This window comes from Carassius gibelio, chromosome B9 (assembly GCF_023724105.1).
Source record: "Carassius gibelio isolate Cgi1373 ecotype wild population from Czech Republic chromosome B9, carGib1.2-hapl.c, whole genome shotgun sequence".
NCBI lineage: Eukaryota > Metazoa > Chordata > Actinopteri > Cypriniformes > Cyprinidae > Carassius > Carassius gibelio.
In genome coordinates, this window is record NC_068404.1 from 25,900,758 (window position 1) to 25,926,071 (window position 25,314).

The 25,314-nt window shown below is 36.4% G+C and overlaps 1 long non-coding RNA gene across 1 annotated transcript; it reads left to right on the forward strand.

Moving 5' to 3' along the window:
* Nucleotides 1-422: 422 nt before the first annotated feature.
* LOC127964613 (uncharacterized) lies at nucleotides 423-20,795 on the forward strand. Its single transcript, XR_008155082.1, has 4 exons — nucleotides 423-595; nucleotides 990-1,138; nucleotides 20,189-20,256; nucleotides 20,520-20,795. It is a non-coding gene; the product is annotated as an uncharacterized LOC127964613 (long non-coding RNA).
* The last annotated feature ends 4,519 nt before the right edge of the window (nucleotides 20,796-25,314 follow it).

Genomic DNA, 25,314 nt, shown 5'->3' on the forward strand with positions numbered 1-25,314 from the left:
AGGTTGGGCTGGTGCTGAGATCAGGTTTTTGGGAAAAGTCATGGGAAGTTGGGGAGGGGGGGGAAGGAAGTAAAGAAAGAACAACCTAAATTAGTGTGGGAGCAGATGGAAAACTGAATCCCTCACAAATTCAGGTAAAGCTGGTTGGTGAAACAAGCTGCTTTTAAAAGCTTCCACACTGAATTTTATGAGACCTGGACATGTACGACCATTTGCAGTCAGATATTCCACAACCGAGCTACATGATCATGGGTGGACACAAAGTGGATGTTGCATTTTCAAGATGACGCTGAGGCTGAAACGTCAATGGGGCAGACATATTTCCAAAACAGAGCAGACAATTAGTCGGTTTTTGCACTCCTGTGGTTTGCTCAGAGGAGGCTTTAGATTAATTTAAGAAGGTTAAACATGACAGCCAGGAAACATGTTTAGACTCCAAACCCTACTGAAATACAACACTTCATGAGATTTCTTTGTCCACAATTTAATAAGCTGTTAATTAAATTTGTTCGATCAATTTTAGGTCAACAACATGAACGATCTAACCCAAATGTTGGATCTTTCAGCAGAATTACAACCATTTTTCACAATAATGGTATGTATTAGATTTCTGATTCGTATCTGATTTCTTATAATTGCCTCAATCTGATTTTTGGATTCGATACAACATTTTTCACAGGATTATGATAAGATGATTAGTAAATGTGGCTTGAGGCTTATACCTTTGACTTTTTTTATGTTATTATTTGGCTTCTACACAGGCCAGATTAATTTACGCAACCGCAGGATTGTAAAACAGCACTGGTATTATCAAATATTTTTATGCATGTCTCAATGTCCCAGTCAGGAGGGTTAGATGACAAGAATGGCCTTGTGCACTTGACCTGTGAAGCTGTGTGTGTGCATGTTAGCGTGCCAGCATATGCATGCCTCGTTCTGGGATTGACTTGACGCTCTTGCAGATACTCAAATTTCTTCATAAATCCTAGTGCACACCACCTCTGGGTTCCCCTGCACCTGGCACTGGGAGATCACACGCCACATGAACCCTTAATTCCAGGAATGATGGCCTAGTGGGATTCAGCCTTATCGGAACATGGGACCTCTTCGGGTTGCCTCTCCAAAAGCCACCAATCAGGTAATAATCCTCTAATGCCTGCAGAGCTAATCAGCCTCTACGCCAGTGCCCGCTGCCAGGCCTCGTTGCTTCTGTTGGCATCGGGTTCTGGCTGAAGTTTCCAATGGACTTGACAGCAGCAGAGCTTGTAGGATCATGCTTGACCTATGCAAACCCTGGTTTCTTGTTTTGTTAAACGGTTCACTCAAAAATGAACATTCTATTATTGTCTACCCACCCTTTTGTTGTTCTAAATTACTTTCTTTCTTCAGTGGAACACAAAAAGTTTGGTAAAATCTTAGAGGTGCTGTTTTTCATACATTAAAATTGAGGTTCCAAAAATGACAAACGGCACCATAAAAATATTATATAGGACTTTTCTATCATGTTTTAGCAGAGTACAAACTTCATAATCATGGGGAAGAAGGAGGCGGGAACCGGCGGACATTCAAATACATTTTTTAATAAATAAAATAAACAGAAAACAGTGCGACAACACAAAATAAAGCCTAGGCCTGGTCCTCTCTCCTTCACAGTCGTCGCTCTTCTTTTGTATCCTTCCAATCTCCTCCGTGGGACTCGAGACCGGTGAGTGGATTAGGTGTCGCTCATTTCCAGTCACTCAACTGGCCTCACTCCGTTCCCACGGCTCTCTCCACCTCCCTACTCGTCACACATGTGGAGACAATGGAAAATTGGCATCTGCTCTTCACACAAAGCTGTCAAATTGCTTCTGTAGACTTTAAATATAGTGCACAAGCTCTATAGACTACTTTTATGTGCCTACTTGCATTTCTGTGGCACATTTAACAGAAAAGCATGGCACTAGCACTGCCACGGTAATGGGTTCGATTCCTAGAAATGCATAAACTGATTAAATGTACCTTGCAACTAATGCAAGTCACTTTGGATAAAGGCATCTACCAAACACATAAATGTGATGTAAACGTATACATTATATGCTTTCTGTAGTTCAAACAGTACAGCACCGCGGTAACAATGCCAAGGTTATGAGTTAAATTCACAGGGAAAGCAAGCACTAATAACGTGTTCATTGAATGCAATGTAAGTCAGTTTGGAAAATTTACATTTTATCTAATGCAAGTTACTTTGGATAATAGCATGTAGCAGTTGCATAAATGCGATGTAAATATACATATTATATGCTTCCTTTAGCTCAAACAGTACAACAAAGTGATAACAATGCCAAGGTCATGGGTTTGGTTCACAGACAAAGCAAGAACAGATAAACCTTGAATGCGATGTAAGTCATTTTAGAAACAAATATCTACCAAATGGATAAATGTGATGTAAATGTATGTATTATATTCTTCCTGTTGCTGAAACACAAGGACACAGTGCTAGCGATGCCAAGGCCAAGGTTTACCAAGGTTCGATTCCCAGGTAGAGCAAAAACTCATACCATGTAGGCTACCTTGAATGCAAATGTTGCTTTGAATAAAAGCATCTGCCAATTAATAAATGCTACTTTATTTATGTTATATATATATATATATATATATATATATATATATATATATATATATATATATATATATATATATATATATATATATATATATATATATCCCTTTTGTCTTTTTGTACTACCACATGGTCAAGCAACAAATGGTTTTAAACATCATATAGATGCACAAAAATAATAAATGGTTTGCTAATATTTACATAATCTGTTCTTAGAAATAGGTTAGCATTTCTTGAAGATTTGAATCTTGTAGACAGCGTAATCAGATCCCTTTTCTCATTTACTCACCTTCTATTTACACATCTTTATCTGTCATTCAAGACACTGGTATGTTGATGGGTCTTTTACACTGCATGATGAAAATCCTGTACTAGGAATCTGCCACATCATCACGTAGTGGGAGTGGACTATTTGTCTGACACCATTTAATCTTTTGCACATTTAGTTTAAAATAAAATAATTTCAACTTTCTTCCTTCTTCTTCTTCTTCTTCTCAAATGTGTTGTAGTGATGGCCTACAGATTTAGACCTGGACATGTGTGTGGACTATTGCTTTGTTTCAAAACTGAGCTGCCCATGTACAGACACATCATTTAGGGTGTCACAGGCTCCAAAAGACAGGCATCATTTTTTTTGAGGCTTGCTTTTGGCCAAATTCAAATGCATCATTTACAGATAATGCAATCCCAGGTCAATCTGTCCATGTTTCCAAACAGCCATGCACTTATGAGGTTCTTACTGTTAATATGCTCTCTTAGAAAGCATTTAATATGTAAGCGGTAGACAGCAAGGCAGCTAGGTTTTGGAACTGGTTTCTAAGCTCTCAAAAGGTACTTAAGAAAAGAGGCCTAAAGTGGGTTTAAAAAAATTAAAACAGTCTGGCTCCAGATGCAAATGAAAAATGGATAACAGTTCAACTGTCTCTAATGTTCATTGTTTGGAGAGCAGAATGTGTTTAAGATTAATATCTACACATATATAAATGCAGGACGTTTTAAAGTCATGCAATAATTCTTCAGAAGGTGGGCTCGTTATTCCCAGGCCACACACTGTGCTCCGTAATAAACTAATATCAGATCAAAGGTGTACAATTCATCAGTCTTCAAAGTGACTGTCATTTTTTTTTTTAAATTGACTGTCATGTACATTCACAAGCTGCTGAGCAGTTGGCTTCGGCAAAATACGTCAAGCAAGAGTGAGAAATGCCGTTAGATGTGAAAGACAGTGATGGTGCCATAGACTTCCTGCCCTACTGGCAGATAACTTTACGATTTGGCTCTTTGACTAAAGCAGAACAAAACATTATTGCACAAACAGATATAAAACTATTTAATGACAGGATTGGAAAAGCCATTACTGAGTGTAGAAAAGGCAAAAACGAAAAGAAAAAAAAAGTAAATGCTGGAAGTGCCAAGGAGAAGATGAGTAATCCACTGAATGGCCAACTGAAAATATTAAAGACATTGCTAATATCCCACAAGTTTAGCAAATGTAAACACTGACGGGGGGAAAAAGTGGATACTTTATTAGCCAGCCCGGAAAACCACAAGAAAGACTGGCTTAAACTAACATACCCTAGCCAAAGAACACTGGACTGTGAACACATCAAAGAAAAAGAACGACTACGAGAAGAGGTAATGATTATACAAACAACTGAGATCAGGCGTTCACACTCTGCTTTACTTTAAAGGAGGTCAAGGAATTAAAGCATTGTCAGGTTCAGTGTCAGCTTAATTAACTTGAGCCAAAGTCTTTGATTATTTGAGGATTTACTTATTTATTTATTTTTGTATATTTTATGAAGGGAGTATTCCCTACAGTGTGTTTATTGTGTTTTTGTAGGCTGATTATGAGACAGAGACCTGGCAACAAGTCCTGACTCGTCCGTGACATTGATCTGAGCTCTCGAGTACATCCATCCCATCAGCCAAAGGCCTTTGAAAATAAATGCTGACTACACACACTTGCTTCTCGGAATCCGAGGCTTTTCCAAACACATTTACATCTTGCCGGTTCAGAAAATCTTTATGTGGGCTTAGACAAAGAAATTAACAGGAATTACTGTTCAATGTGATCGATGTGATTCAGAAAATCACATTGAACTGTTGGCCGCCAGCCTGACTGACATCTTTTTTTTACCATCTGCTGAAATACATAAAGTCTGGGTCAATTTCAGGCTGGAGGCTTTAAGTCTGCATGGTTAAATATTTTTCTCAAAGCTGTCATATATATATATATATATATATATATATATATATTAGTAAAGAATACACAATGCACATTTAAACAATTAACATTAACACGGTTCATAACCAGAAATGACATATAAAGTAATATCATTATACAATTATTACACTGCATAAAGTTCATAGTTACTAGTTGATTTACTTTAAAGTTGAGAGCAATTTAGAGAAGTATGTGTTTAGTGAAAGTACTATAATTATTTGCCACACAGACACCAAATATAAACAAGGTCACAAAATGTCATGTTCAACATAGCATTGGGGTTAACCACAGTGAGACCCACAATCAGACAGTTTATTGTTCTGTGCAACACATTTGAGAGATCCCTCAAGACTTTAGAGATGGCAGCTGTTTAACTGGTTCACACGGGGCCTGTCAGAAACACTCAGGCATTAGTTGCCATCCCCTCTTCATCATATGGAGCTGTGCAAGCACATTCGTTTTCTGGTGACAAGTAATGGCAATCTATATGGGTGTACATTTGAAACCACGCTTTGTAAACATTTCTTTCTGCAGAATGCAGTCACTGGTGGTGCAAGATGCTGGGATTTCTCTTTTGTAGAGTGTTGAGTTTAAATTGAGTTTAATTTAAAGGAGCTATGTGGAGTATTTTACTTAAAAAATCTTTGAGATAGAGTTTTCATTTGAACATGTATGAGCCAACCATGATGTAAAAAAAGAATGGCACCTCGACTGTCCACCACGGTTGCCTCTATCAGCCTGTAGGCTCAACTGTATGTGGAGGAGTCGGGCCCGAATTGGCGGGAAAATTCACAAAATGTGACGTCATGTGCGTTCTCTTCTACTTGGGCTTACAAATGTACGGCACGCCAGCCATTATAGTAAGCAGCGGCAATAGTGTTTTCAAATGGACTCTGCAGATGGAAAGAAGCGACCAGCCTCCAGCACAATTCAGACACCCACGGACACTCCTCGAAGTAAAAAAAAACAAACAAAAAAAACAAACAGTGTGCTCCTCTGCGCACTGAGAACGAGCATGAGACTGGCTGCAGTTCCTCTAACGGCCAATGGTGTCAGTAACGGTTAGAAATTTCAGAACCTACGGAATGCTCCTTTAATATAATTTACGCACATTTAGTTAAAATATTTTTCAGTGTTATAATGTTGCATTTTGTGTGCTTTTTAAAGATTTGAAAGATATTTTATAGATATTAAATAAAAGCATGCATTTTACTATATTTATAATATTTCCATAAAACCTTTGCCATGATAACATACATTGCACCCCTAGTCCACCAGACACTATTCTTGCTAAATCAATTCCATTATTTTTATTAAAAAAATATATATATCTCACCTATATCTACTGTAATTTATTTATTATTAATTAAACTATCATTTTAAAGGACAAAGTAAAGAGGAGATTACACAATTTAAGTCTCCAGAGGAACCATGTTCAAAGGTTAGTACTGTATGTGTTAATTTGAATTCAAACATAATTTGTTGTTTTTATGCTTAAAATATAAACAGTATTTTTGTTAAAGTAGTGCAATGGTTAGGACTTTTAGTAGGATTCTAAATATGCAATTATGCGACAAAACATATATTTCAAATAAAATATTCTATATAATTAAAATTTTTAAATGACTAAAAATTACATAATAGAAAAGGCACCCGTTTCACAGAATTTCTCTCACATATGGAATCCAAGTCACTGAAAAAGTGGATGGTCCGGACATGACAAGGCTGGTCATATGATCCCTCTCCAAGTAGAATCATACATTCTCACCTGTACATCATTCTAATTACATTAGTCAAAAGTGCTATTAATTTCTTTTTGTGTAAAACGTTTTTTAATGAGGAGAACATTACTGAGTGCACCCTTAACCTCTGCAGTGCTTGAGAGCCAGAGAGGGGAGTTAAATCATGAGAATAACACAGATGGGGGACGGAGAGAAGGAAAGTGAGAGCATACCATTTTTCTTTTGTGGTTATGACTGAGAGGCCCACAAAGTGGGAGATGAAAAGAGCAGACGGGAGTCACACACATGCACTGTGACAGAACTCCACAGGGGTGGGGACACGCGCCGGGCACGTCAACTCACATTGCGTGAATGCAAAATGCGCGCAGGGAACAAAACTCCAGACAAAGTTCAAAACTGCAGTGATAAATTAAGAAATTAAAACGCTAAACATGCCAGCAACCACAACAGAGAAGAGCCTCTTCTAAAGGTGGGGTACATTTCCCTCCGGCCCAAGAGAACATTCACAACCTGAAAAGTTTATGGAAAAAACTGAAAAGGTTTGGCAGATTTACACCATGGCGAGATATGAAACTAATGGAGAACAATTCCCTACTGAACCTGATCCAGTCTTTGTTTACGTGATAATAATGTGCTAGAGCTTTACTAATGCACTGTTTAATTCATTTCACATGAGGAACCCATCTCTCATGACTCACTCTGAAGTCTTTCAGGTTGTTCTCCATCACTTATTTGTCAATAATTTTTTTAGGAAATACTTTTAGCAAATATTAATTTTACACACCTGCTGAAAAGGCAAGTTTAGACTAGAATGGATTCTAAATTGATTATACTATTTGGTGCTGTTTTGGTTCTGGTGGACCAAAAACTTCCATAGATTGACTTCCATAGTAAGGGGAGGTTGGGGTACCAAGTTTGGGTTTTCTGAACATCGAAAATACCCAGGGTTTTTTCTATGTTTTAAATTTTTTTTTCTTGCTTATGTGAATGTTGGGGGTGTCTGTGTGAGTATGGGTCTGTGTGACCGTTAAATGGAGCGGAATTTCCTTATATGGGTCCTAAGGGCACATGAATACTCCTTCCGGTTTGTCACAAGTTTCGGAAAGTTTTTTTCGAGTATGGGTCTGTGTGACCGTTAAATGGAGTGGAATTTCCTTATATTGGTCCTAAGGGCACTTCTGCCGGAAGAGCGCGTGCTCCGGTATAGCAGAGCACTGAGAGCAGAGGCATTCACTGATCAGAGCGAGAGCGTCGCGAAATGTCACAAAGGAAATATGTTTTTGGTTGCGAGGGCAAGACAAACCTGCACAGATTACCAAAAAAAAAAAAAAAAACAGCATTAAGGGACCAGTGGATTGAGTTTATTTTTACAGAGCATCGACGGATTTGTGCAAGTGTTTTTGTTTGTTCCCTGCATTTCAAAAATGCTTGTTTTACAAACAAGACCCAGTTTGACGCCGGATTTGCACATCGTTTATTTCTTAAGGATAATGCAGTCCCAACGAAAAAGGGTCACGATCGTGTGTTGGAACCGCAGGCGGTGAGTAAAACTGCTTCAAATATCTCTGTGTTGTTAATATCTCTTTCCACATGTACAGCTTAAAAAAAAAAAAAAAAAAAAACAAGACATAAACTGGGACTTAGTCATTTTCCAAAACCGCTAAGCAAATATATACAGTTTCAATACCACATAGAGACGTCCTGCTGTAGTCGTTGCTGATGCTGCTCTTGTTAAATATCAGCCTCTGGATCTGATCCTCACGGTAATGTCACAGCTTCCAAACACCCTCAACGCAAAAGCCTACTCGCGCTCGTGATTCTTTAGCTCCGCCCACACGTCACGCCTACAGCTGTTCGTGTTTGTCCATGAAAAATCGGTACAGACTATCTTTCTCTTGTGAATATAATAAAACTAACTAAACTAAAGACTTTTTTGGAGTTATGAAGGATGCAGTACTACTCTATAGTCATAGATATTGAGTGAAATCGAGCATTTCACCCCCCCCCCCCCCTTAAGGGAACATTCTATTTTATCATGTTACAAACACTGAATGTTCTCTGAACTTCATCATACGAGAAGCAACATTTAAAACACATAAATGCCTAACTAAATAATTTAAATAAAACATAATGTATATTGTAAATAGTTTATGCACTTGAGTTTATGCGCTAATGTTTGAAGAACATTATTAAAGACCAGATAGATTTGGATTAATGTTTTATTAACAATACTGGAAGAATATTTGTTCATAATTTCAGTTAGCCAAAGTTAAACTATCATCAGAAAGCTAGACTATTACTAAACCAGTAGAGACATTTCACCAGTGTTTGTTGAAGCAACATTTGTCAGTCTAATTTGATAGCTTGAAGGAATGAAAACTGGCTTCTGACTCTTGTACAATGTTTTCTTAACAGATTTGTATCTGCATCACTACCAATACGTTAATCGGAGCAGATAGTCAACATTCCCTGAAGCATTGGCTCAAGTTTTGAAGTAGGGTTGCCACAGTGATCATCAAAATAAGAGTTGCTTAGAAACCTCAGCTGAAAAGTTGCCTAAAGAGACCTTTTTTTTCTGAAACATCAAGGATATTCACCTACTGCATAATAATAGAGCCCTGAAGCTAACTTATTCCATGTCACGAGAGGGGTTACCACCCAGCAGGCTGGAGATGTGTTTTTAACTTTACACAAATTGAAATCCATGTTGGTTGGCCTGAGATGTGTGCTCTGACTCTTAGTGTGCCTTCCGGCCAGGGACCTCCTTGCCATTACAGTGAAAGTTTCAGCTTTTAACGCTGAGGAGGAGTCAGATGGTCATGCCCTAAATGTGTGTCTCCTTGCTCCGTACTTAAGGCCTTGGTGGAACGTATATTCAAATAATTTTTAAATATTCTTATAAGTGTTTGGGTTGGGTGGGTATACAATGTAACACCTAAAGTTCTACAGCAAGCTGTAATACATGCACTTCCATCTAAATGTTTGGGGTCAGTAAGATAAATATATATTTACTGATGAAACTCTTTTTTTTTTGTTTTAAACTTACTGATTCCCAACTTTCGAACAAACTTTCCAGGTTATTGCCGTTATATATAAAAAAAGAGTAATTAGGCAATAAGTAGCAAGTTAACTAGCTATCCAAAAGCTATATTCTGCTTCTGCTTCTGATACTGCATTTTTGAGTTAATAATCAGTACATTTGGAATTTCTGATCATGAAGTCTTCACACCTTTTCCGCTATTTTTTTAGTTTTCTGTATGATCAATCATAGAGACTGATATATTTGAACTATTATTCTTTGTTTCGTCACTAGTAATTTACAGCATAACCTATTCCAGATAAATCTGCCTCTAAACGGAACATAAAACCAAAACTACTATGGTCGTCTATGTGGGCGGTTCTTGGCCAGAATAAGCTACAATTTAGGCCAGACTTTATGCCGTCGGTTTAGACTTTAAGTCTGGCTAAAAAAGACTTTACACATCCCCCTACCCTTTGACTAAGTATTGTTGACTGATTTGCTACCAATACATTCCAGAGATAATCTTGTCTAATCTGATAATCTTTTTTCTTCTTCTTCTTTTTTTTTTTTTTTTTTTTTTTTTGATTACATCAGCGATAATGGAAATGGAATGGATCATGTGTATCATGACAATAATTTCAAAACTGTTGACCAGAGAAAAAGAGTTTGCACACTTTTGTCAACAAATTTGTATTTTTATTGTTTAAAATGCCATTTTAGTAAAATTGATACATTTCATTACAATTTTGACTATAGAATGAAATTGTGCAAAAAAGAGTACTGTCTAGTGCTTTCAGCTCCATTTAACACTTTTAAGCATGTTTAAATTCCTTCAAATTGAAAGAAAATGCATAGAGCACTGAGATTCCCAGCCTGCGATCAGTCACTGACTGTGACAAGTAATCACCCGACCTTTAATCCCAGGCTGTAGTGTTTTGACATGTTTTCCATGCTGTGCCTTCAAGTGGACACCCTCCGCAACAGGCGTCGACTCATTGTTGCCATGTGCGAGAGTGTGTGTTGAGACTGCTTTCAGCAGGTGCACTATTGTTCCCCTAAGTCTGGCGCATTAAGGGAGAGCTCTGACTTATGTCAGGCAGTGACTTATGACAGGCAAGCCGAGCAATCAGTGTCTCGTCTATTTAGTTTTCCACTCGTCCTGAAAAGTCTACCGATACTCGTCTTGCTTTCATCATTTTTCCAGCGCTCATGTTGTCAGACACTGCGGGGCAAATTGTACAACATGATAGCGCATCTTCTCGTGTGTCTCCGGCCTCACGCAGAGGATTTTTAACACTGCTCGGGAGGTTCCTTTCGACAGAGTGGTCCCCCAGGGCTTCTGATTTGGGCTTGCCAAGTTTCGATAATGGACAATCCCCACCCAGATCTCCTTGGAGCCACTCTGACTAATATAAACACCTGCCTGCTTTTATTTGCTTTTTAGGGTTTTACTCTCCTATTTCCAGCTCCACTTAGGATTTGGAGAGCGTGTCCTAACTAAACTAGCTATGTCCATAAAAGTCCACTTCAAGGTTTTAAAAGGTTGATGGCAGCATGAAGATATTACACTAGATTCACTGCAATAAGGTTAACCATCAGTTAAGATAATAATTTGACTAAAAATAAACTCTCATGCCATTCTGACTCCCTTTTAATGTATTTCTTCTGTATCACATGTAATAATGTGTTATGCAAAATGTCCACACTTCTGTAGTTAGTAATTAGTTATTGATGCTTTTATTGGTTACGTATGGGCTTTTGCACTATGATCTTGTTTTGTGGGAAAGTGAATGGCATGAGAATTAGTAAATCAGTCACATTTTTCATTCTTGGATAAATTATTCCTTTAACATCTTTTATAAGCTCTTTAAAGAGACCTACAGTACATTTACTTTCAGCAAAGCTTTGGTTTTGGTGAGTGATTGTGTAGAATGATGGAGGTTAATCCGACAGGCCTACTTGGCAACCAACATATTGATACAATTACGCAACTCTTATTTTTATTTATTACAATTAGTATAATTTGTCAGTTTGAACGATCAAGTTACATGCTTGTAACTTGTAAAGAGCTTTAGATTTATTTGCCAAATTAAAGCCAAGGTCATTATTATACCACAATGATACTCTAATGTTCACTTAAAGATCAAACTTCATCCAAGTTGCATCAGCTATTTTTTTTTTTTTTAAGTATAATGTATTTTGGATTCATTTTCCCCTCAGATATTATGCTAGGCAACATTAATTTCCAACAATTAATCTCTTTCTCACTAGGAACGTTCCTTGCTGATGGAGCTGTGACTGGAATTCATCACATATTTTTACGACTAGATAGAGATTGAAGCTCACAGTAAGAAATCATCAACTTGAACTGTCATTTCCTCACAGACTCTTAATAATGAAGTACAGATTTGTGTCTTGAGTGGGAAACAATCAAACAGTGAATTAATGTTAGCTGTGGATTCTTCTTGAATGCTTGATAAATATATAGATACTCTGACCTAACTAATAAGGGTATTTTTTAATACATAAAACAGATTTTATTTCTGACAATTTGCAAAAAAAGAAAGAAAAAAGAAAAGAAAAGAAGAATGTTATTTAATACCAGTCAGGACCTGTGTGAGACCTTTGTGTTTTGAACATCTACGGAGCAATGAACAGGGCGTATTAAATTGTTTGCATTGACTCTGTAACCTAAACAGATACCTAAATACATTAATTTACGTCTACGCTGTCTGACAGAACATACCATCTATCAGCTGCAACTTTCCTTCTGTTGATCCAGATGAATCACACTGTTTATTTGCTTTAAGCCGTCTCGCTGTATTGGATGTCGTAAGACATTCCCTGATATGCTTAGCTATTTGCTTTTTCAGTAATGTTTTGTGATGTTGCATGAATGAAAACCAATTAATCACTTAAATCGGCCAAAACATTCTTTCCACTGTGCTTTTGCTGTTATAATGTTGGTTGTGTTTGTTTGGTTAGATGGAAATTGCATTCTAGTGGTAAAAAAATCATAAAAGAAACTCATTTTAACTGTTGGAACATTATAAAATGGGTATGTTTAATCAAATATTGACCAATAAAAAGGCAAAATTATCAAAGAACTAACACTTTAAACCCTGTGAAAGAACAATGCAGTCCTGGAATGGTACAATTAGAATAGCACTATTTAAACACATTTATAGTAGGAATAACATCATCATAATTTTCAGTGTCATTTAGAGAAATCTAGCTGTTCATTGTTGCTGTTTTTGTTAACTAAAACTATAACTTACCCTTTTAAAATAGTTTTTGTTAATTGAAATAAATCGTACATAAGATATAAATATTAGATGAAAAACTGAACAATTTAAATTAATAATTTTAAAATATATTTTTTTTTTTTTTTACAAAATTTCATTTTTTTAAATATATATATTAAAAGCTAATTCAAAATATTAAACAGAACTAAAATGGGACAGATTCACACACTTGTTGATATTTGCCTGTAACCAGAGCATATTATATTACTGTAATATTTTTAGTCCAATGTTAATTTTTGAGCCATGTTACACTGCAGATATTTGAGTGACTAACCAGTGTCAGAAAATAAACCTCTTTTTCTCTGCTTATTTTCTTTGCTGAGCAGAAACAGACATTTCCTCATTCAGATTGGACTGTGCTATATTAAGCAGCTTCAAGGCAAGCATCATTGACAACAGCGAATACTGCTACAATGAACCTAGTGGAAAAACACCTAGTTAATGACTCGAAGCAGAAACAAGGGCACAAAAGACACATTTTGGCCTTTATTTTAATTAAACAACAACAACAACAAAACCATTTTTTAGAGTAAAGGCAGAGCCCATAGATTTGCTAGCCCGTATCCAGTACAAAAGAAAAGTTGTCATGGCCAAGCTCAAGGCCTCATTTAAATAAAACAGGCCTTTGAAAACTGTGCCCTTTCCTTTTGTTACTGTATTTTTGTTCCATGACTATAGGTTCCCTGCCTCAAACAGAAACTGTCAATGTTGTTTCAGAGTTTCACTGTTTTTGATCCAGGTGGGTATTTATAGAATAAGACAAACGCATGTCAGCTATTCTCAGTACAAACACAAATCCCAGCAGGCTGAATAATGGAGCACCAGCAGCTGCCTGATAATAAGTTCAAGGTAAGGTGAGGCTTATGATGATAAGACACGTCAATATAGGTTTACACTGAGGTTTGCCTCTGCCTTTTGTACCAGGCAAATGAATCATCAAAATGAGATTGTGAAGCTGGAATGGAAACCCAAACTCAAGACAGTATGGGGATAAAATGAAAAACCTGTCATTATTTACTATGTGTGTTATTGTTTCCATGGAACGAATTTGAAAATTCTTAATAAAGGTCACGTAAGTTTCCTAGTGTGAAGAATCTCAAAATTATTACTTTGGACTAGAAAAGCAAGATGTCCAATTTGTGATGTTTACCATTCTACTGTTAAGAACTGATGTAGTCTCAAATGCTTATCAGTGGTAATTCTTTCCCTAATCAAAAATACAGTTTACATGCTCCTCTTTTCAGCTCTCAAATCAAACATTCAGTGACCAAAAGCAACAAGATTGGTCTTAATAGACTTAACACTGGTATATGATTCTTAAAAAGGTCTGTTTTTGACTAGAACGTGTAAAGGTGTGTAAATGATTGCAGAATTTGCATATAAAAGTGATTGTATAATGTGAAATTCAATTAAAGCTACACTCTTATGAGTTAAGTTTTCAAAATTAGCTTTTTCACAACGACGTCGTAGAAAAACCATGAACAGATTAAAAAAATATAAAGAGCCTTTTTTTCACAATAAGGAACCTTTGGTGCAGGGGCGTAGCAGCCATTTTAAAAGTGGGGGGGACAGCTGTATGGTGATTTGACCCAAAGCTGATGTTCATAATAAATTCTAAATAGAATACCAATTGGCATTTTACTTTTTCAAATTTGGGAACATGACATGATAGCTTACAGGAACCTATTTTTGTTAAATCATACTCGAAATTTAAAAATACTGCAGGACTTTGAGACCAATGGGAGACCATCTATAATTTATTTTTATGAAATAAAGATATTTTATGATATTTACAATATTTCAGTTGCACTACATTTGAACAATAACTTTTTTTTTAACAGTTGGACAAAAACAGGTGTTAAATGAGTATACAGATTACATCTACAGTAATTTTATACAACATACATTTTATGAAAAATATGAGACAGATAATCTGTGAAAAAATCAAGCTCCTCTGGCTCCTCCCAGTGCTCCTATTGCCATTTGCAGAAATACATCACTCCCGGTAAAAAACAACCAATCAGAGCTGCGGTCCGTAACTTTGTTTGTGTTCAAAATGTAGAAAAATGTATATAATAAGCGAGTACAACATGAATGTATTTTCCAAAGCGTGTTTTTGGCTTGTCCTGAATCACTAGGGTGCACCTATAATAAGTGTTTATATTCGGACTATTTTAGATTGCTTCGGGGATACCGCGGCGGAGTAACCCAGATACAAATCTCACCTGTACACAACTGCCCCCTCTCTCTGCCAGTGACGTCACAGCCTGCCTTTCCTGCAGACTAGTTAGGACATAAAGTAACAGTTATGAATTAAAAGAATAAAATTTGATAAAGTATTTTAAGATATTCGTTGCAAAACAAATATGATTTATTGTGAAATGATAATTTTACTCCGCGAGCAGCACGTAGACAAACAAAAGACAGCAGAAACCAATAATATTGTTACGTCTTATTTAGCAGACGCTTTTATCCAAAGTGACAATTAGGAGAGCATTTAACACACTGAATCCGGCGCGACGTGAGGTCCATACGGGTTCAATAGGTTAAATCATAACATGAAAACTTTATCGTGCGATTCGTGTCATTGCGACATACTGTAACATACTTACAGTGTGTGTTTGAAAAAAGGATGTAATCGTCCTTTACTTTTTTCTGGGGTGCATTTTATCCCAGACGGCCTAATAGCAAAGTGAACAAACGAACGAACGAAAATTCAGAAGAGCAACAAGAGATTTGAAGCTCATAGCAGACGCGCCCAGGAGATGATTCGCTCTGTGATTGGCTGAATGTTACTTCACTCAAATCTAAGTAACAAATCAGAGAACACTACTGGAAAAATTCACGCTGGATCCTAAAAAAAAAAAAAAAAAAAAATTAGCAGGGGTCAGAATCACCTGTTTCTAAAAGTGCGGGGGACGTGTCCCCCCCGTCCCCCCCGGTTGCTACGCCCCTGCTTTGGTGGAAGGGGAAGTTTCCATGGATGTTAAAGGCTCTTCATGGAAGCACCGATGTTAATACAGAACCTTTATAGAATGCACTTTATTTATGTATTTATTTATTTTTTACAGACATTTAATCCACTATGCAAGGCAGTCCCTCTGAAACTATTGCTTTTCTTCTCCTGTTTTGTTCTTCTTCCGAAGGAACATCCTCAGTGAATCCAACATGTTGTCAGTGCTCCACCAGATCTATGGCTTCTGTTGGACATTGTGATGGTTGGGAGACCCTTTGGGTTTTCAGCTGCATTGGTCAGTGTGTCAGCTGTTCCTTCCAATTCATCGCACAACAGCATATCCTCTTCAGCTCTCTTACAAAACCTCTGGATTATTTCCATTTGAGAGCTTCTAACTTGTAACAAAATGCCTGGTATGTGTCAATGTGACACCCCTGAGGAACCTATCAGATCAACAATCCATCTTCACATCCCATTACCACAGCATAAACATATTCTGGCCCAATCATGTTGAAATTCCTGTGCCATTTGCACCATATACAGTATGAAACTGCTCTTATCAGATGTTCTTGCTCGACTTAACCCCTAGATGTGAGATTCAACGGCTTGCGAAAAAAGTGACACCCAATATTTAGTTGTTTATATTTTCTTCACTCAGAAGTGGGGTCTTGTGGTAATGAAGGGCTGTGACTTGCCAGGCACCGAGAATGTTTATACACCCACTCTCTGTTCTAAAATTTAGTGAGTTGCAATAGATAATCTTAGTGGAGGTTTACATTTTTTTGTATTTTAAAATTGTTTAAGCTTAGATCAAGTGCTTACTATTGGAACACAGCCATTGATTGCACCAGTGAAGTCGGCTATGTTTTGAAACACTCCACCTGGTGCTATCCATGCTGCAAGAAAACCTGTATATATTTATAGCCTTCTAGAGAAATTCCAAGTGTTTAAGCTGCACAAACATCTTATCAAAATGTTATAGAAGATTGTTTGATGATAGTATTGTTATTTTTCAAGTGGTTTTTTGTTGTTCTTCAAGTGGAGCACCACTTGTCACTCACGCTAGTGATTTCTGCATTGAGAGACATGCATGTGAAATATTTACGCGATGGACAGGTGTGCTGAACTCCTACACCGTTAAAGGGTGAACAGGTGGGCATGTTGTCCTGGAGTTGAAAGTGAGGTCATCCTCAAAGTCTCAGTGGCCCTGCTCACCATCCTGCAATCAACTGATTGACTGCTGCCTTAAAAGCTTCTACTTAACTTTCATTCCGAAGATACTCCAAAGGTTTGAGATAAACTGGAATAACGTCATGGCTGTCTGAGATCATTTGAGTGTGCCTGCTTTTTCAAGGATTGAACTGGCTGCTGAATAGATTTTAAAGGCATAGTTCACCTAAAAATGAAAATTCTGTCAACATTTACTCATCCTGCAGTTGTTCTTAAAATATATATTTTGAAGAATGATGGCTGCATCAGCTGTTTACATATTCATAATTCATTCTGTTGTGCTCAACAGAATAAAGACAATCATAAAGTAGGAGCAACTTTAGAGAGAGTAAATGGTGACAGAACTAATTTTTTTTGGGAAAACTATCCCTTTAATTTATTGGAATTTGAATTAACATTTTAATAAAATTCAAAACACCATACAGGAAATTGAATTGGAATTTGAATCCGAATAGGAAGTGGAACATACTAATTGAAATTCAACAGGTCTTGGGAATTAAGTGTTGGCCTTGAATTTAAAATTAATTCTCATCTATAATTTTCAAATATAGCAATGATAAACAAACTTACATAATAATAATGAAAAAAAAAGTTCTTATGCTCACTATGGATTCATTTTTTTGATTAATAGTACAGTAAAAACAGTAATATTTTGAAATACTTTTACAATTTAATATATATATATATCTTTCTTTTTTTTAATGCCATTTATTCATGTAATACAACACTAAATGCTCAGCAGCCGTTACTCTAGTCATGTGTCACATGATCCTTCAGAAATCATTATTTTTTGATGATTTGGTGATTATTAATGTTGAAAACATTGTTAATGTTGGAAACAAATGTAGGCTATTTTAATGTTCAAAAGAACAGCATTGTTTTGAACAATACTTTATTTATTTAACTTTTTTTGTAGCAATATAAATTGTAACTGACAATTAAAAAGTGTTAAAACTTTTGAACGTGTATATTGATAAAAAATAAACGAAATAATACATCAGACAAAAATTTCCATCATAGTTTTTGTTTGTTTGTTTTCATTTTTTTAGTTCCAGTCTATCCCTTGCTTTCCGAAACTAATCATGGAAAGCAGCACAAAAATACTCTCGGACCAAACCAAATAGACAGTGTGGATTTTAATCACTCTTTATATTGGAGAAAGATTGATGGAGCTTTGTATAAAGCAGCGTGGGAGTCACATTGTCTTCAGAGCTGCGCTCAGCATGAACTCTGAGCATTGCTCATTGCTTAGTTTATACATTCAAGGTTTTGTGTGGTGCCATCATTTTAACACTCTAATTTTGTTTAATATTGTTGGGTAAGGTTTCATAAACTTCAACTATGCATGAAATGCTTCTACGGCAAAATTAGGACAGAAATAATTCAAAACAAAACTGATGGTCAACTTTCTCTCATCCTCGGAATGAGGCTTGTCCAGAAGTCGTGATATTGTATTTTAGCGTTCTTGGTTTTCTTGCATGATTTGGTGCTCACACAGATGGTGCTTTAAACAGAAAATAAATGATGGTTTTTCCACACCCAAACATGGATACAGTTTTGAATAATGCAGGGCATTTAATCTGTATTTGCTTTCTTGAACTATGGGTTCACTGCAAGGTCTGATAAAACAAGGAATTAATCCACTTTTATATGTTGTCACACAATTCGAATATTTTTCCTTCTGTTATCGGCCAACATCCACAAACTTCTCTGAAATCTTCTTACACCTCTAAGCCTGCTGAGTAGGCTGCGGTTATGGAGACACAGATGCATAACTTATTCTGATTCTTTGTAAAACCAAAAACTCCTAACTATTACCACTTTATGATATTACTCTTTTGATCCAGTTTTTTAGTCTTTCATAGCATAATTTATTTGAAGAAATGGTCCAAAAATTAAGATTTTGCCACCATTGACTGTACATACATTCATGTTATTCCAAACCCCCATTTTTCCCCACACATATGATGCTAGATTGTGTTTTCCATACAGCAAAAATGGATGGTGAATTGTGCACGATGCTAAAGTAAGTGCAATACTTTCAACGTTGCTTTTTGTCTTTTTCAGAATTAGCTGTGTAAATCTGCACCTATTTTCCGTGTACGGAAAAGATCAGCTCAGATATTCTGCCTAACATCTATTGTGCGTCACAGAAAAAAAATAAAATAAATAATAATAATAATAATACGGAATAGAGATGACATGTGGGTGAGATAATGAAAATAAAATGTTCATTTTTGTGGGAAGCTGCTCCATCAATTTCAGAGGGAATGCCATAAAATAAGCTTCACTTGCAAGTCAAAGTAATCCATAGTTCATCTGAAATCTTCTCCTCTGGAAGTCCATGCTGGAGCGTTGAGCATTCACAGATTCATTGAAGTCCAAAACTAGCATGACCCAAGGCAGCATGTTTAGACTGGTGAAATCTTTACAGCACAGCATTTTTTTCCTCAGGGCCAAAGATAACAAGCAACGGAAGCAATGTTAAAATTTCCTCCCTTTAGGTGGACCAGAGCTCATCCTGAACAAATTGGGTAGAAAAAAACAGGCTCCATATGTCATTAACCTTGCTATATACTATGTCAATGTAATGGAGCCTCAGAGTACTTATAGGAGACAGGCATTATCCCATGCTGAAATATGATGCACTCTCTGATCCCAAATATGTTCTGTCATTTTTGATGTTTTCTGAGGTAGGTCTGATTCTAAAGAGTTTATGAAAGAAGAGCAGCAAAGGTTGTTTGCACAGATAAAAAAGAAAGAAAAAAGTTTTTTTTTCTTTCCTGTAAAACAACTAAACATCCTTAAAACAAGATAAATGTACTCGAGAAGGCTAAATGTTGCAAATTAGCTTGTCGCTGAAAATTTACCATGTTTTTAAGGATGTTTAGATATTTGAAGCAAGACATAAATACGAATAAAAAAGGTAAATGTTTTGGTAGTGTAAATAAAAGACTGACTAAACAGACATGCAAGGGGGTGAATTTCGAATGCAGGAAGTAGTGCTCAGTGTACATTAGAAGTGTTGTAATTTTTTTCTTCTTCTTCTTTTAAGCGGTCATATGACGTTGCTAAAAAGAACATTATTTTTTCATTTTGTTTAGCCACTGGCTGTGCTGTTGGCGGGGTCTATGTGCTTGTTTGGGGAGTTGAATGTGGACACTTGAGACAGGTAAGAGAAATATTTGTATGCGACGGTGGTTTGTAGATGAAGTTTATGGTTCGCTTTGATTAGGCGAGTAATCTGATTGATCTGTATGCGTAGTGTACGATCTATCGGCGCTTCATGCCGACGAGTTTGTCGGAGACTTTCGGCTCCATCTACCGCATAGTTTGGGGATAGTGATTCTGAGACAGCATGCTTTATAAGTATACTGTTCGAGTGTAAGCCAAGGGAGAACAACTCTCAGTGTAACACTTTCTGTTTGTTTTTAGGCATGCGCTAAGGACTGTACTGACTTTCTGAATGAGCATTATCGGCTCTGTGCTTCGTCATAAGGCTTTATCCGTGCTGGGCCTCATCTGTAGTCGTGGTCTTCTCTGACATGAGTCGTGGAGTGTGTGCTGTGCTGGTGTGTATTCACTGAATAGGGTGCTCTTCATAGAGGTGATATCTTGAGACTGCCCCTTGGGTACGCCCAGGATCCTCTGCAGCAGCACATTAGAACTTAATAAATTGAAGAGAGTGATTGCTGGTCAACACCTTTTAAACAAAAGGACTGTCTTTTTAACAATTAATAAATTGTATATGTTTTTTCAATGTCTCTGACTCCAACTGTGGTTAGGATCTCGTCCCCTTGGAATTATAAGGTTCTATCTGCGTTCCGAGTAGTTTTGAGATATTGAGCTTTAAAGTTTTTGTGTTCCATAGACTTCTGAAGATAGAACCTTATTGTTTTTCCAATAAAAAATCCCAAAATGTACACAAGTTAAAATCAAACATCACATAATGTAAATAAATTGTCACAGAATAAGAATATGTGAATAACTCAATTTTGACAAAAATGTCAGATAGAACCTTATAATTCCAAGGGGACGATATGTGTGTGCCTTAGCTTAGGGGTCATTTTAAATTCTTGGGGCGAATTTCCCCAAGTGGCGTGGTCAGAAATAATTAACTGAATTGAGCGTGGGTATAAATTGTTGTTTCGCCAAATGTCATATAAAATAGAGCCGTCACTCCCGAGCTCTTTGCCACATATGTAAACGTACTTACAGACTGAGTCAGAAGCGCCACACTGTCCTTGCTCCACTTTATAGAAACAGACAGCACATTTTAGGCTACTGGGTCAAGAAACAGTCCTTAGTTGCACACATCTGAATATTTGGGTTGACCTGTTCTGGAACAGTGTTGTAAACACAACTTAACCACTGATTTCTAGTTGTGTCCTCTTTGGAAGGCCAAACAAAGTAGTTTTGCTTTCACAAAAAAAAAAAAAAAAAGTCATAAAATAGCAAGTTAAAGCTTTATTCATATCATTTTTTTGGCGCTGTAACTCTTGGTGCGATGCCTCTTAAATAAGTCCTTAGAAGCAGTAAGGTAATACCGATCTTGCTGCAGTATTAAGAAGAAGCTCAACTAAATGCATTAGTGCCATTAATTAATTAATGTTGATTCAATTTAGTTCAATAACAGTACTGATGTTACAAAATTCATCAATTATAAACAAATTTGATTGAGATCCAACTACGCCAGGGGATTAAAATGATGATATTAGTGAATATTAAGTGTCTTCTAAATAGGTATATTATAAGCTATTCAAATTGTTTCTGACTACTTTTTCAAAGGAGCTTTCCCAACACAAGTGATGAGATAATAATGCAGCATTTTACGCACAGTATTTTGTCTCTCCCCAGCTTAAATGTTGCTTTTGGTCTTCATTCCAGTTGTCTTCAAGTGAAGAGGTCTCCAAGACTCTGAAGGGGAACCACTCCTCAAACAATAGAGACTTCACAGCTCATTGAGGGCCTGCTGGTGCTACGTAATTGGGGAAAAGATGTGCGTTCCCTCCCAAAAAAAAAAAAAAAAAAAAAACCTGTCCAGACATATAGAATGAAACAAAGTCCTGCTAGAGGTCTTGAGGGCTATTGAAACTTGTACATAGTACTCTTACTCAATAAAATTTATATGAAAAGCATTACACATTTTACTTTTTGATATATATATATATATATATATATATATATATATATATTTCAAATATATTTAAACTAATTTAATATAATAACACTGTAATTTTTAATTATGTAAGTTTTTTGACATAGTATTACTTCATCTTAAGTGTAAGTTTTCTTTACTTTTTAAACACATTTATGTTTACAGAGAACATAAGCACATATGCCAGTCACTTCTGACTGTAGGGGTTGATAATACATACATTTGCAAAAGCTATTGAATGTATCATTTTCAATGTATTCAGTATAACGATGATCTTTTCTCAGTCATCACTCTGCAAGGTATTTATGTCATTTAGTCTCTTTATACTTATGCTCTCTTAAACATTTGGTCAGGATGAATGAAATATTGCTTGTGTTATTAGATGACAGACCTTGACAGATGAGTCCACACTATTTTTGTTGGCAGCGGAGACTCACAATGAAGAGGCATTTTAAAAGTTCTTACTTACAGACTGCTCATGGGGTCTAAAACAACATGTCAGACATGATTGCTGGCAGAGGGGACGTCCTGTGAGCATTAAGTCTTTTGACTGATAGAGGCCTGTCTGTTTTAAGTTAAATTGGAAGACATGCTCCACAGGTGTAGCAGTGATAAATGGTCCAGAATCCTGAGCCTTTTACAACAGTCTGATAGAAGGGGAAAGAGAGAACTATGTTATGTAAACTGTTTTAAAGGGGAGACACAGCTTCCCCAAAATTGTGAGGTGAAAATGCAAATGATTTAATATTAATACAATTCTCAATTCACTTTAGTTCATGTCTCAGAATGTGTACTTTTTGTTTGTAATTTCAAAGCTGTAATACCAACATGTTACTTAAACTGGAAAGTGCCAGTTTTCTATCACAAATATGCCGAGTCTGCTGATGTAACAACCACTAGGATATAGGGAAGGTGAGAGAGAGGCCGGGGAAAAGCTGAGCTCTCGTGCCTCCGTTAGTGTGCCTCCGAAAAAAAAAAAAGTAGCCAATCAGCATCGAGTGTTCACTTTCAGCACTGAGGAGTGTTGAGAAAAGAAACCTGGTATTTCAACCAATCATCATAGAGATGTAAATTACTTGCTATTAGATTGAACGTCTCCTGCTGCACTGATAATGTATCAAGTACTTATGATGAGTAGCGATACTGAATATTTAAAATCGCTGACAGATTTACCAAGCTGTCATACAAATAGTATATGTACAAATTAAATACAAAGGGAGAACACGCCTAAGCTGGATTTAGGCTACAGCAGTCAGCTTAATTAAATAGCACAATAGGTAGCTCTCTTTGAACAAAGACGTTTAAGAAGGGATGGATGTTTGCTTCAAGTGATAGGACAGGTAATTGAAATTATATTATCTTGCTGTATGTGTGTCATTTTCTTTACGTTTTCTGACTAAAAGCCACCAAAGAACCAATGGTTAAGCAAATAAAAATAATAATAATAATAATAATAATAATAATAATAATAATAATAATAATAATAATAATAATAAGCAAACGGCAGGGATCCCCAGGCCAATACAATTAGTGTGCCTCCTCTATTTTAAAATCCATGAGTCGCCACCGGTTTATTCTGTCTGGGCTTGAAGATAAGCACTTATTTTTTTTATTAAGGCTATTGTTCTTTCATAAGCACTACTTGTGTGAAAGATGTGCATATGTGCTTGATGTACTTATCTAATATGATTTGAAGCCATAACTGGCACTGCAATCTTATAGATTCAATGATTTAAGGTGATCATAGCAGAGATTGCATACTGACACAATGTGTTTCTGCAGGTGTTGGACATATTGTAAGGGTTTGTTTCTGTAAGACAAGTCCATCTTAGGCATAATAGCTGTAACAAACGTGAATCCACTTCAAGAATATGAGTAATCCTGCTGCATTGATGGACCAGACGGGAACAGAGTAGCTCTCTTTGAACAAAGACGTTTAAGAAGGGATGGATGTTTGCTTCAAGTGATAGGACAGGTAATTGAAATTATATTATCTTGCTGTATGTGTGTCATTTTCTTTACGTTTTCTGACTAAAAGCCACCAAAGAACCAATGGTTAAGCAAATAAAAATAATAATAATAATAATAATAATAATAATAATAATAATAATAATAATAATAATAATAATAATAAGCAAACGGCAGGGATCCCCAGGCCAATACAATTAGTGTGCCTCCTCTATTTTAAAATCCATGAGTCGCCACCGGTTTATTCTGTCTGGGCTTGAAGATAAGCACTTATTTTTTTTATTAAGGCTATTGTTCTTTCATAAGCACTACTTGTGTGAAAGATGTGCATATGTGCTTGATGTACTTATCTAATATGATTTGAAGCCATAACTGGCACTGCAATCTTATAGATTCAATGATTTAAGGTGATCATAGCAGAGATTGCATACTGACACAATGTGTTTCTGCAGGTGTTGGACATATTGTAAGGGTTTGTTTCTGTAAGACAAGTCCATCTTAGGCATAATAGCTGTAACAAACGTGAATCCACTTCAAGAATATGAGTAATCCTGCTGCATTGATGGACCAGACGGGAACAGAGTGGAAATTAAAGTTTGATTTACAAGGCTAGTTTTGGCGTTCCTGGCCTGTCAGAATCTAAATTCCCATTATCTGAATACAGCAGACCTTTTGTACACTCCCACTTCAACAATCCTGGATCAGACTCCAGGAAGTGAGACCTCTTCTGCCATTCCTGCTAGAACTCGTCAGGGCTAATGAACACAGACAGGCGAGACAAGGGGTCTGAGGACTGTGCAGTTTAAAAAAATCTTGTTAAATTTATGGTAAAAATGCTGGCAGCTGCGGATGCCAGAAATTCACTGTTAAAAAAAATAAATAAAAGAAAATGAAAAGAAGAATGCCAGATGCCATTTTTGTGCCTGTATATATTTAACAATTTATTTCCATGTATACAATACGTATTATTACAAAATTAAACATGTAATTTATGTGCTACTAGTGCTATATGGAATTGCCAAAATAATGATTTTTTTTTTGACACAGGTTTCACAAAAAATAAATAATATGCATGATATATGCTGAAATATGCTTATATGCATT